The sequence below is a fragment of the Trichechus manatus genome, unplaced genomic scaffold (genome assembly GCF_000243295.1).
Source record: "Trichechus manatus latirostris isolate Lorelei unplaced genomic scaffold, TriManLat1.0 scaffold00017, whole genome shotgun sequence".
NCBI lineage: Eukaryota > Metazoa > Chordata > Mammalia > Sirenia > Trichechidae > Trichechus > Trichechus manatus.
The window spans coordinates 182,688-197,766 of record NW_004443953.1 but is presented as its reverse complement, the minus strand read 5'-3'; positions in this window follow the sequence as shown (position 1 = coordinate 197,766).

The window sequence follows — 15,079 nt, the reverse complement described above, 5'->3', positions numbered from 1 at the left end:
AATCATATTCTTTTATATTTTTATAGGTATTACACTATAGCTCTCTAATAATAAATTGGTTGTTATGAAGTCATTCTAAATCACATTCTTTGTCTTTGAATTTAACTATATATTTGGATCTTCTCTCTATTCTAATAATTTAAAATCTGTGATAATATACTTTGTAGTGTGTGTGTGTGTTTGTTTCATTCCTTTTACTTGGCGTTTGATAGGCCCTTTCCATTTGGAAATGTGTATGCTCTTAGGTTATAGGAAATGTTCTCTGCTGATTAAATTAGTCACTTCACCATCAACTACTTTTAAAAAGATAGTTAAAATCTCTTGTCTACTCGCATCTTCTCTTTCTTTCTTTTTGTTTTTAAGTGTTTATACCCTTTAAAAATTTTATATTTTCCTTTTAGTGAGGTCTAGAGAAGAAAGGCACTTACAGCATGTGGATAATTCAACATACTTAATAGGAAGTCTCATGATATTGATTTGACTGCTTTCTACTTCTTGCCAGCATCCCTCCCAGAAATCTTCAAGAGGCATTACTATTTTGGTTTTATAAAGCATCATTGCTTTATAGGAGTTAAGGTTTTGTAATGCAGTCAATTGCTTTTATGTAGCCTTTCTAGCCATGATCTTCTAACTCTCCCAAAATGATTGGCTGGGCCACAGTCTTGCAAAGGATTCATCAGTTTACTATGCATATTGATCAATTTGTGGTCTACTAAGGGGATTGGTGAGTTCGTGGTCCTAGTGGGAGAACCATGCCTTAAAATTGGTAAGGGGTAGGCTTATTTAAGGACTAATCCAAGAGGTTCAGGGGGATCTCACTACCATCCAGAAGAGTCTGGTGCAAAGATTGTCCTGTGGACCAAGGACCCGGGGTCCCTGAGCAGAGAAAATCCTAGACCTAGAAGAAAGAGCTGTAACACTGAATATGGAACAAGATGGTGAAAGACAGTGGCAGTGGCACATGGACACATGGAGTGAAAGCTGACAGCCTTCAAGTAGGAGGCTTGACCATGGAGCTAAAAGAGCTGTAACACTTGCCTGTGCAGGCCAGAGGCCTGAGTGTGCCCTGTGCAGGAAATGCCTCAAAGGATCTTGTGTATGGGTCTTCCTACAGCAGGGAGGAACTATATGCCTCTGGGCTGGAGGCTTACCAGCAGAGCTAAAAGAGTTGTAATACTTGCTTGTGCAGGGCAAGAGAGGCCTGAGTATACCCTGTGCAGGGGCTCCAGGCCTCCCCTTTTGGGCAGCAGGGGCCCAGACAGCCTGGCAGCAAGAGAGCCCCGCAAGCCCGGGTAGCATGGTGGTAGCCGGCAACAAGGCTCAGTGAGGTCCAGCAGCAGAGCAGAAGCCTTGGGCAGTATGGTGGCAGCTGAAGGCAGTGGTGACATGAGCACAGCATCGGACCTGAATTACGGTGTGCATGTCCAGTGACATAAGAATGGACTTGGGTATGTGGGGAAGGATAAGCATTTCCCCTTTGAGAATCTGTCGTTGTTGTTTGCTGTTTACTTTCTATAAATAATAATAACGGCTTTCACTTTGCCAACACTGTGTGTCTCATGTGTCCAGCTCGATCACAGATGAATGTAACACCGTAGAACGGTTGATGCCAGTGGATGTACCTGTCTCATTCTTAGCAGTCTTATGGCTGCCTGGAAGTTTGAGGTATAGCCTTTCTGCATGTGCAATGCAGAAAGACAGACACTTTCATATAGATTTTAAAAACCTACATGCAATAGCATGTTAGAGAATTTACACCAAAATAATGAGTTTATAAAATGTAACAAAGAGGAGGAAGCAACGTATAACTTATTTGTTTATCTTAGATTTATGGACCTCCTACTACTAAATGGAGTACTGGTTGCACAGTGGTTAAGAGCTCAGCTGCTAACCAAATGTTAGCAGTTCAAATCCAAGAGCCACTCCTTAGAAATCCTATGGAGCAGTTCTACTCTGTCCTGTAGGGCCGCTACGAGTCAGAATCAACTCAAAGGCAACATGTTTGATTTTGGTATTACTAAATACTTTTCTTTCACCAATGATTGGCTTCCTTTACTTGGTAGAAAATATAGCCATTGAAAGTACTCAAATTTTATATTTTAAGACTTCCACTTGGTAGGTTACACCTTTTGTTCCCTTTTGACCAACTCCAAAAATCCACAGGAAGAATGGTATTAATCCATCTAGGGTCAAATGACCCCTCTGGACCAATCAATTTTTTTCTGGGTTGAAGCCATATGACAAATTTTGTGCTTAAATTTGGAGTGGAAGAAGGAAGCAGTAGTGAGATAAAATGAGATACTGTTTCTACAAAAGGCAGACAGATTCTAAGTAGATAAAACTAAAGAGAATGAATCTGGAGCTACTGATAGACTGATAGTCTGAATCTCAGTATTTATCTTACATATGTTATGTTATAACTAAAGAAGACCAATACTGCCAGGAATACCAAAGTACTGTTTTAATTTACAAGGGTCAATGAGAAGATTCTTTGTAAATTTAACCATTTATAAACTCTCAAATAGAAATATTCTTAGTGACCTAAAATGTGATGGTAGACATTAATTTCTTTTGTTCCTTCCTTAAAATGCACTGCTTCTTGTACCTGCTTTATAAAACATTGTCTGCTTCTTATCTGTCACAAATTTGTCATTATTTGCATTTACCAGTGTCTTTTTACCTAGATATTTTCAAGTTTTAAATAGATATAGGCTAAGAAATTAGAGAAAAATTTACTGGAATAATATCTAAAAATAAAAGTAATTAATTTCTGAATGAGGACATTGAGTTCTCTTATGAAATGTTATGACAGAATTTGGAATCCCCAATTTTTTTTTTCTTTCAATGTTGTTGTTGTTATTAGGTGCCCTTCAGTTGGCTCTGACCCATCGTGACCCTCTGTACAACAGAATGAAACACTGCCGGGTCCTGCGCCATCCTCACAATCGTTGTTATGCTTGAGCCCATTGTTGCCGCCACTGTGTCAATCCGTGTCTTTGAAGGTCTTCTTTTTTTTTTGCAGACCCTCTACTTTACCAAGTATGATGTCCTTCTCCAGGAACTGATCCCTCCTGATAACATGTCCAAAGTACATGAGATGTACTCTCACCATCCTTGCTTCTAAGGAGCATTTGGGTTGTACTTCTTCCAAGACGGATTTGATCCTTCTTTTGGCAGTCCATGGTATATCCAATATTCTTCACCAACGCCATAACTCAAAGCTGTCAATTCTTCTTTGGTTTCCCTTATTAGTTGTCCAGCTTTTGCATGCCTATTAGGTGATTGAAAACACCATGACTTGGGTCAGGCTCATCTTAGTCCTTGAAGTGACATCTTTGCTTTTTAACACTTGGAAGAGGTCTTTTGCAACAGAATTGCCCAGTATAATGCAGCATTTGATTTCTTGACTGCTGCTTCCATGGGTGTTGATTGTGGATCCAAGTAAAATGAAATCCTTGACAACGTCAATACTTTCTCCATTTAACGTGATGTTGCTTATTGGTCCAGTTGTGAGGATTTTTGTTCTCTTTATGTTGAGGTGTAATGCATACTAAAGGCTGTGGTCGTCGATCTTCATCAGTAAAGAGAAAAACAAACAAACAAAAAAACCCCAAATCCATTAACCCATTGCAGATGAGTCAATTCTGACTCATAGCGACCCTGTAGGTCAGTAGAACTGCCGCATAGGGTTTCCAAAGTTGTAAATTTTTACAGAAGCAGAGCATCCTGCCCTATCTTTCTCCTGCAAAGTGGGCTGGTAGCTTCAAACCTGGAACCTCTGACCTTTCATTTAACAGCCAAGTGCTTAACCACTGTGCCACCAGGGCTCTTTTTTTTTGTAGAGGTTATTGTTTTTGTTCAATTTTTGGTTCTGTTGCTCTATACTTCAGATAGGTGATGAGTGCCAATTAATTATTTTTATGATGTCAGGAAACTTACCTTCATAAAAGATGATATCAATTTATTGCAAATTATATAGAATTTTGCTTTGATATTTGCATAAACTATTTAAAAAACTGATTATAATTTTTTTTATTTGTTACTCACTTTGTTTTTATTATTTTCTTTGAAATGTCATTTGGTAATTAGGTTGATCATTCAGTAGTTATTTTCCTTGAATTATACAATAGTTTGGTATCACTGATGAATAAATGTTCACTATTATTTCATTTGGAAAGCAAGTCTTGAAGAGTTAATTGTCAAGATATAATAAACTTGTCATACTGTTTGATGCAAAATGATATGTGAATGGATTTCTGAGGTCATAAATTTTTTTAGTAGTGATTAAAATTGGGCAGCAGTATCAAGATGAAATTTGTTCATTGTCTATCTAAAATTGGCCTTTGCTCTTTATTGATGACCTTTAAAAAAATTTATGTTCCCTAGAAAATATTTAAAATTATTATAAAAGGAATGAATTATTTCCAAAAGAATAAAACTTTAATTATGATTCTTATTTTTGAAGTTAAACTTCTATTAGATAGAGACATACCATTTCCAGGCTGTGTGATATTCAACATTTTGTTATACACCATTCTGAACTGAGAATGTTCATAAATACTTCTTTTCCAAAGTTGGTGATAACAAACCCTGGTGGCACTATAGTTAGGCACTTGGCTGCTAACTGAAACATTCTGAACCCACCATCCGCTCCACAGGAAAAAAGACCTGGTGATCAGCTCCCATAAATATTACCGTTTAAGAAACCCTGTGGGGCAGTTCTGCTTTGTCACATTGGATCACTATTAGTCAGAATAGACTGGATGCCACACAACAACAACGAAGTTGGTGATATAATTAATTGTGATGGCATGTACAAAAGAACTGTCATAGGCCTGGTATATAGTATATATTCAATAAATCAATATTTTATTATTGTAATTTTATTATCATTATTTATTATTTTTATTACTTTTTAGAGTTCATGAAGAATTACACCTTGGTCTTTTATTTCTAGCTTTGGGTCAGACTAGATGTCATCACTAAAGACTCTTGAAAAGATCTAAATGTACTGACCAAACTTTTAATTTATCTGATGCATCAATGACTAGAAATAAGGAATATTGAGAAAGCAAAAATTATATGAAACTAGTATCCTGAACAGGTAATCTGACATAGAATCTGGCTTTTGTTTCAAGAGTCAAACAGGTGAACTTGAGCTTTTATTTTTCCATCCACATGGAGGATGGAGTACAGAATATGAAGTCCAAAAGCGGCCAAAGTTACAGAGTCTACTAGAAGATCTGTTTGCATGAGTCTGACAGCCAAGACTGCATGATTCTTCTTCTTATTATTATTTATTAGTAATTTTTTAATTGTACTTTAGATGAAGGTTTACAGAACAAACTAGCTTCTCGTTAAACAATTAGTACACATACTGTTTTGTGACATTGGTTGCCAACCCCACGACATGTCGACACTGTCCCTTCTCAAATTTGGGTTCCCTGTTACCAGCTTTCCTGTCCCCTCCTGCCTCCTAGTCCTTGCCCCTGGGCTGGTGTGCTCTCTTAGTCTCATTTTGTTTTATGGATCTGTCTAAGCTTTGGCTGAAGGGTGAACCACAGGAGCGACTTCATTACTGAGCTAAAAGTGTATCTGAGGGCCATACTCGCAGGGTTTCTGCAGTTTCTGCCAGGCCAGTAAGTCTGGTCTTTTTTGTGAGTTAGAATTTTGTTCTACATTTTTCTCCAGCTCTGTCTGGGATGCTGTATTACGATCCCTGTCAGAGCAGTCAGTGGTGGTAGCTGGGCACCATCTAGTTGTGCTGGACTCAGTTGGTGGAGGCAAGACTGCATGATTATTGATGCAAGATTAAACTAGAAACAAATTTGCTTGCCAAAGGCATCAAAAAGAAAATTGACTACAGTTATGCGTCACTTAATGTCCACAATATGTTCTGTGAAATAAGAGGTCATGTGATTTGGACACTGTGCAAACACCATATTATATACAGGCAGTCCGTGGGTTACAAATGTCCGACTTATATACAACCTGTAGTTACGAACCAACCCCTGTAAATCCTATTGTATTAGTCTGGTAATGCTTTTTCTTTAAGCATTTCGAACAAGCTTCATGCCTTAGCAGTGATCATCAACCTTCTGAGAGAGATTCGCTTTTGTGTTTGGTTCACGATCCATATTATTAGCAGTTTCTCCATATCTTATATAGGTCCCTCTCACATTTTCATTAGCCTTGTAGCTTTCAGCAGAGCTGATCCTTTAACAGCTTGGAGATTTTTTTCTTTGTTTTTGAGGATCTTCGTGATTGGCAAGTGCAACATGCCTAAATCACAAGCAATAGCATTTACTGAATATCCACCTGCATGTTGTTTAATAACCTTTCACTTCCAAATTGATACTTCTCCTTTGCCTCTTGCTGCTGCCATCACTAGCACTGATTTTGCTGAGTTTGGGAGCCATGAGGCAGTTCAAGGTAATATTTTCGAAAGAAAATTAAACAGAGAGATACTACAACAGTCAAGAGATGCATGATACATGAGATTGGATGTTGCTGCCTACAAGTCAAAGCATACACTATTATATGGTAAACTTTTTATTTGTAAGTAGGGAAACTTTTATTTGTAAGTTTATATTAAAATAACAATAGAAGGTACAGTGCATACATAAACCAGTAACATAGGCATTTATTATGACTATCAAGATACATGTATTAAAGTTTATGTATGTACTGTATCATTATATGCCTAGCAGTGCAATCACTTTGTATACTGGAGACATGAAATACACATGTTGTATGGGGGAGGCTATTGTGTTCACTAGGTCTGATTACATCCAATACGTCCCATATGCTGATCTAGATTTCTGAACTCTACTATAACCTTACGCGACTACAGATGTACATGCAGTCAGATGTTGCCCGAATGGACATTATGCGGTGTATGACTGTATTTAAAACCTCAGCACTAAGTTGAATACAAAGAGATCTTCACTATAAATACTAAACCTAAAATAACTGAAATATGACCTTCTAGCCAAAATTTTAAATCTTATTATTTAGTTCATAGTTAGTTGTTCTTATTGGTTGATGCTGCCAGTGGGCTTGCAGGAGAAAATGCAAATCTTCTCTGCAGAAATCTACCTTCAAAAATTACTCAAATTATTTGTACTAATGATGTCGTTACTCAAAATATAAACTCATAGTCAAAAATCAAAATATACAAGGAAACAAGGCACCCTGAGCTCCAGCCAGTAGCCAAAGCACAGAGAACAGACTCAGAGCTATAAAGACAACTAGTGTGAGAATTAACAGATATAAAATATAATCGGATTAGTTTGGTTAAGGAAATAATTTAATAAAAAATATTAATATTAATGTAAAATAACCAAGAAAATTTAAGAACAACTAAATATAATTCTATTAATAAAAATGTAATAATTGGAATGACAAATTCAGTTATGACCCAGCTGCATAGTGCATTAGTGATCTAAAAGATCTGAAGAAATTTTCCTGAATGCATCAGGGAGAAGTGAGAGATACATTTCTCGGTTCATATTCTAGTCACCAGTGGGGGAAAGAAGCCAATGGATAACTGTTTTCCTCTTTTTTTTCTCTGCCATATGATTCTGAGATGCATTTCAAAAAGCTCTTCAGTAGTTTCATGGTCTGTTTCTATAGCCAACTTGATAACACATCCTTTCTTTTCTGGTAGCAGTTTGGGAAAAGGCATACAGTGCATATGAAAATAAATGGTACTGTTTTTTTTCTTAAACTGGATGACGGGTATGTGGCTTTCTATGACATTTAATCAAATACCTATATCTATATTTCTTTCTGTCTATATATACGCACATTTATGTGTATATATATATTTTCAACCCAGCGTTCAATAAATACAATTGTTTAACATATATTTATAGCTTTTAAATAATTCTTTTCTTAGGACCTCATTTCTTTGCTCCATGACTTTTATCCCTCATGTGTAAATTGTATCTGGAATGAAAAGCATCATGGCAACTTGGAAGTCATAGAGACCTTGGTAGTAGTTTATGGGCATTACAACACAATCAATAGTGTTCAAGGTGTCTACATGAGCTAATTATACTTTCTAAAGTAACTCAACCTATGGAAAAGAATATTAGGCTTTAAAATTACAATATACATCTCGGAAAATTCATCTTTATGTATCACTTATTTTTTAATTAATATAACACAGGAATAAATTTGCTGCTACTTGCAAAGTAAGTTTGATTTCTCTTTTATCTTTTAGTCATTTATGATGAATCATAGATGGTGGAGATTCTTAAGTTTAAAATTATAGAGTACTTTTCAAATGATCTCAAACTAGTAGACTGGGCACACAAGAAATAAAATTGGGTTATGGTTAAAAAAGAAGAGTTTATTGTTCTTATCTTTCATACAGGCTCCTCACCAGTTTAATTATTACAAGGGTCAATGACCTGACCTGTTCGTGAATTCTAGAATGTGGAAAATTTAAGGATGGTAAAAATCAATTTTGAATTTTCCTCTAGATTGGGTAATTTTATTACATTTAAACTGAATACACCTCTTTCTGTCTTTTTTCTGATTTAACCCAAGTGAAAAACAAGCAAGTAAATTGAATTCTGAGTTGGACAGTGAAAGAGGGGACCCTGCAGTATCAAGAATTATTTGGAGTCTGTTTCTCTTTCTTTGGGGGCCTTGGGGAAGTGGAAACCCTTCTTCGTTGGCAACATTTTCTGTAACTACTCTTTCCATGTCTTCTAAGAGGAGAACATTTACCCTTTAAGAGAATTCAGTCTGAAACCATGTTTGCTCTATGTCTCCACATGTATCTAAGCAAGAACTTTGATTTTTATTGTTGGTAGCAATATTAGCATGTTTAAAAATCTATTTTTTGAATGCCCAGCCCCTTTTTTCTATTCTCTTTGATTATTTTTTCCTTAGACTTGCAGGTAAGTCAGGATTAAATTTCACTTCCAATTATTTGAATTTATAATTAGCTCTAGTAAGTATAAAAATGCCCATTGCCATCAAATCAATGCTGGCTCATAGTGACCCTATAGGACAGAGTAGAACTGCTTCATAGGGTTTCCAAGGAGCGGCTGGTGGATTCTAACTGCCCACCTTTTGGTTAGCAGCAGAGCTCTTAACCACAGCGCCACCAGGGATCCCTAGTATGTATATCTTTGCTAAATATTGTTACATATCATTGGGAAAAGATAGTTATGGAGAAAGGTAGGGAACACATGTTCTAGGAACAAAGCTTGATTTGGAGACAGATTTTATAAAGTTAAGTGGAAAACGTGTCACAGGAAGTTGCCACTCTTATGCTAGTTGCTCTCCCTCGGTGGTGCAAACAATATAACTGGCAATTGGTTCACTGGTTTATGCTAGTTGCTAACCTGGAGTCCTTTACCACCTCCCACTGCCCTCCAGCAACATTTCCAGTACTGGTAATGGAAGGATTTTACACATTGTTCTGTGTATTGACTTAGGTTGCAATCATTGCAACCTAGAGATGCAGGCAGGACCGCCATCTTTTTGATAGTAGTCAAAACCTAGTCAGTGACTTAAAATTAAATTCTTATTTTTCCTGGAAAATATTTCAAATTCTTAATACATATTAGTCCATTTTTAATGTTCCAGCCATACTGACATTTTGGATTATGCTAGTGTTTGTTTCATAATTGTCTTTAAAATGGGAATAAGAAAAAAGTTAGACTGGAAAGAAGCAACAAAGTAATAAAAATGTGACCTTTTTGTCTTTAATTTTGTATTACAAGATTTTTAGATGAAAATTCAATGAATTAAGGAAACAAACTTGATTTCTAATGATGTTATAAAAACAATACCAAGCTAGAGATCTTTCTGCTTTCCAATGAGTCTGTCAAGGTGCCTACAGGACTGATCTTCTGCAAAGTTTTCAAAGCTTGGTTAATCTTTTCCCATCTAAAGAGGTATGCTTGATTTTTTGTATTTGTTAATAATGTTCACTGTTGTTAATTAAAATACGCATTAGTCATGTATGTATTTACCTCTAGAAAGAATGATATTAAATCAACAACTTTCCCCGATTCAGTTTTAATTAGATGAACTGCTGTAATTGGATTTAGATTTTGACCGAACATGTTCTATGAAGCACTCTAAGATTTGAGACCATTATGTACAAGTTAAATAATGATTTTTAAACATGATTAACTGCTGGCTGACTAGTGAACTAAAAACCGAACCAAACTCTGCAGGATATTTTGTCATACTGGTTTAAGATTCTGAAGCAACAAAAATGTTTTCTCATTTTGCTTTTATTGTAAGTTAGAGCCACAATCATTTAAAGACTCCCAGTTGGGGCTGCTGCCTTAAGCAGTTACAGTTAACGTTCAGCTCATGAGGACATAAGGATGATTGCATGCCTTGGGCTAATTTGTTTTGCCGGAACTGTGTCAGCTTAATAGTTGTTCTAGACCATTCATCACATTGTTTATGTCAGGGCATGACTCGAGGTAACCTGCTTAATTCTTCATTCTGTAAGTTTCTTATGCAAGATATTTATCCATGACAATAGAAGAGGTACAATTGACTTCTTTTTGCAATTGTAGGACATGATATCTGGTGGTATTCATGTAGAGAAAAAAATGATTTAACTTAATCAAGGAAAATTGATATTTAAAATTCTTGGAACTGTAGTATACATATATACATACATACATAATATATATATGGAGCCCTGGTGGCATAATGGTTAAGAGTTTGGCTGCTAACCAAAAAGGTTGGCAGTTTGAATCCACTAGCCGCTCCTTGGAAACCCTATGGGGCAGTTGTGCTCTGTCCTATAGGGGCGCTATTAATAGGAGTCGACTCAGCGGCAATGAGTTTGGTTTGGTTTACGTATGTGTGTGTGCGTATATATATATATATATATATATATACACATACATATATATGAATATATATATTCAAGTTCATTGCCTAGTTAAGGTTCCAAAAATAATGTATAACTAACAGATCTCTTTTACATAGCCATGCTCACCAGTAAATTATTCCTAAATCAATTAGGATATAAATTATAGGCTGTAGTAGGAAGGTGATAAAATTTGATGACTCTGAGAGCTGTAATGTTTCTTATATCCTAGAGTATCCTAAATTCCCAGAAATAAATTTGCGTTCAATTCCAAATATAAGGCTATTCCTAGCAAAAACATATCTTTTCTTGTTTGGTCCAAATACTTTTCTGTAGAGTGTGTTTAAAGTACTAAAGATATTGGTAAATCAGGAACCTCAATACACATTCTTTTGTTTTGAAAATTCTCTTTAGACAGTAGAATCCAACATTTTAAAACAACGTAGAAGTAAGAAAGGTTAAAAAGGATGTTGGAATTAATTTTGTCATTAACATTTCATTGCCCAACATTAAAGGTACTGTTTTATTAGATTAAAAAAATCCTTTTATTCCATTTTAATAACTGACGATTATGTTTTTCAGTAGATGCATTCAAGAGTTGTAGTAATTTCTGTTCAATAGACACAAAGAAAATGTTGGCACAAGTGCGTTTGTTATCAAGATTGTTAATTGAACAATACCTTCATATGACCTTTTGTTCCTTAAGCATATTAGGATGCATGTTAATATATGTATGAGTATGCAAATGAATGACATTATATGAAAGTCAGTAAGTGATTTTGTAGTTCAAATCTTGTAAAAATATTCTGCTCATGGCATAACTCAATGACAGGTGAAATCTTGGTAGCTCCCAAGAGACTGGCAAATTTTCGTAGAAACTGATAGCAGATCCTCTGTTCGTATGCCGTTACTTTCCCAAGAACCACTTTACATTTAAATGCAAACTATTCAGAGATAATGCAGTATTAGTTAAAAGTCACAAATTCTCATAAGCTCTCATCAAATTCATTGGTGGAATGTACAATTTCGTCAATGTATGGGGCTAACTTTCAGAAAAGATTTCAAGACAATAGGAAGAACTGGCTGCATTCAAGTGTTCACTTTGTTCACATGTCTAGTACACATATTTTTACAAGCAGTGGCAGTCTGAAATACAAGAGCAAGATCACTGGAATCAAATCTGAGAGTTCCACTTCTGTTAATGTTTATCTGGGCACCGTTAACAGAATCCTCTAACGTCTTTGGGCTGCAGTTCTCTTATCTGTAAAACAAGAGAATCAGACACAATGTTTAAAGTATCTTCTGGCTCTAAATAATTATCTAATTTTAAATTTTAAGTTTCATGTTTTGTGAATGTAATGCTCATCCAGACTAAGAGCGAGACATTTTGCTTACTATATAATGATAATGCCATAATTTCATATCCCAGCATGAAATTTGACAACAAGAACCAGCTAAATGGATACTTGGATACTAGTAGTTGAAATTTTAAAAAGACAAATGAAAATTACTAGCTAAAAAAATGAGTGGACCTTATTGTGAAGCAGACCAATTCACAACATATATTTAACAAAGTCTGTCCTAATTTTTTGGAGAGGGACCAAAACTGAAAATTACAAACCGAACACCAATTTTCATGCCCTGGGGCCCTGGAGTTCAGCAGAAGTATTCCAGGGCTGCCTTGTCCAGTAAAGCAGAAACTGGACAATAAGCTCTGGGATGCTGTCCTAGCTTCAATCAGACAAGTTCCACTTTTATTTGTTTCTCACACCAACATTCTTCATTCAATCTTATGTGAAAAGTGTTAAGAATCCTAAATAAGAAAAATAAATTGACGTTTGAAAACTACTGCAATAGCTAATACTCCAGTCAGGCAAGTAAGAAAGCCCTTTGCTGGAAGTGTGTTTCTTCATGAACTGAGACAGGACTTGTTGGAAATCCATGGATTAATCTTATTCAAGTTTTTATCCATCACTTGAGTGAAGATACTCAGGGAATTTAATAAACTATATAGCTGACATGACCATAGGAAGGAAATTGGATAGATTTGGGTAAGAGAATCAATATCCCTAAAGCTCTCAGTTGGCTTCTACTATATATAATAAAATGAAGGTTAATGAAGCCAAATTAAAATTTTCTATTTTCAGATTAAAAACAAAAGACAAAAAATAGGCTAATAAGAGACAAGACCTAATAGGACCAATATAAGATGAAGAATACGTAACAGCAGCAGTACTAAAAGCAAATTAAAAGAAAATAAAAAGTGAATCGTGATTGCTCATAGCATCAACAAGATCTTTGTTTGCTTCAATGAAAATGCAGGCACTAAGCAAGAGAGTAGGTGGATCTGCTCAGTTCACACCTAGAACATAATATTTTCTTCAAGAAACAAGACTTTAAAAACAAAAATACTGATATAAACTGGACTCTATTTAAATGAGTATGACCAGGCTGGTGAAGCTATCAGATGCCGAGCTGTAATAAGTCAAGGGCCGTTTATTCTATTCCAGGGCATAGATTGTTGTTGTTGGTTGCTGTCGAGTTCATTCTGACCCATGGTGACTGCATGTGTAGCTCTCTTTAAATATTTGCATGGTGTCATACAGACAGAAATTAAAATTGTTCTATCAAGGAGTTGAACTGCATCATACAAATTAATGTAAACTACAAAGAGAAAAAAATGGCCATATAAAGAAGATATATATTTTTTATTGTTCTTTAAGTGAAAGTTTATAGCTCAAGTTATTTTCTCATACAAAAATTTATACACACATTGTTATGTGACCCTAGTTGCTATCCCTATAATGTGACAGCACACTCTTCCTTTCCACCCTGGATTTCCCGTGTACATTCATCCAGCCCCTAACCCTTTCTGCTTTCTCATCTCGCCTCTGGACAGGAGCTGCCCACTTAGTCTCGTGTATCTACTTGAACAAAGAAGCACACTCTTCACGAGTATCATTTTATGTCTTATAGTCCAGTCTAATCTTCGTCTGAAGAGTTGGCTTGAAGAATGGTTTTAGTTCTGGGATAACAGAGAGTCTGGGGCCATGTCTTCTGGGGTCCCTCCAGTCTCAGTCAGACCATTAAGTCTGGTCTTTTTACTAGAATTTGAGTTCTGCATCCCACTTTTCTCCTGCTCCGTCAGGGACTCTCTGTTGTGTTCCCTGTCAGGGTGGTCACTGGTGGTAGCTGGGCACCACCTTGTTCTTCTGGTCTCAGGCTGATGGAGTCTCTGGTTTATGTGGCCCTTTTGTCTCTTGGGCTAATATTTTCCTTGTGTCTTTGGTGTTCTTCATTCTCCTTTGTTCCAGGTGGGGTGGGACCAATTGATGCATCTTAGGTGGCTGCTCACTAGCTTTTAAGACCCCAGACGCCACTCACCTCAGTGGAATACAGAACATTTTCTTAAAGTTTGTTATGCCAATTGACCTAGATGTCCCCTGAAACCATGGTCCCCGGACCCCTGCCCCTGCTACTTTGTCCCTCAAAGTGTTTGGTTGTGTTCAGGAAACTTCTTCGCTTTTGGTTTAGTCCAGTTGTGGTGACTTCCCCTGTATTATGTGTTGTCCTTCCCTTCACCTAAGATAATTCTTGTCTGCTATCTAGTTAGTGAATTCCCCTCTCCCTCCCTCCCCACCCTCATAACCATCAAAGAATGTTGTCTTCTACGTTTAAACCTTTTCTTGAGTTCTTATAATAGTAGTCTCATACAATATTTGTCCTTTTGCAACTCACTAATTTCACTCAGCATAATGCCTTTCAGATCCCTCCACGTTATGTGATGTTTCGAACATTCATCGTTTTTTATTGTTGCGTAGTATTGCACTGTGTGAATACACCATAATTTGTTTATCCATTTGTCTGTTGATGGGCACCTACTAACTTTTTGCTATCATGAACAGTGCTGCAGTGAACATGGGTGTGCATATATCTATTCGTGTGACGGCTCTTATTTCTCTAGGATATATTCCAAGGAGAGGGATAGCTGGATTGTATGGTACTTCTATTTCTAGCTTTTTAAGGAAGCACCAAATCGATTTCCAAAGTGGTTGTACCATTTTACATTCCCACCAGCAGTGTATAAATGTTCCATTCTCTCCACAACTGCTCCAACATTTATTATTTTGTGTTTTTGGATTAATGCTAGCCTTGTTGGGGTGAGATGGTATCTCATTGTAGTTTTGATTTGCATTTCTCTAATGGCTAATGATCGTGAGC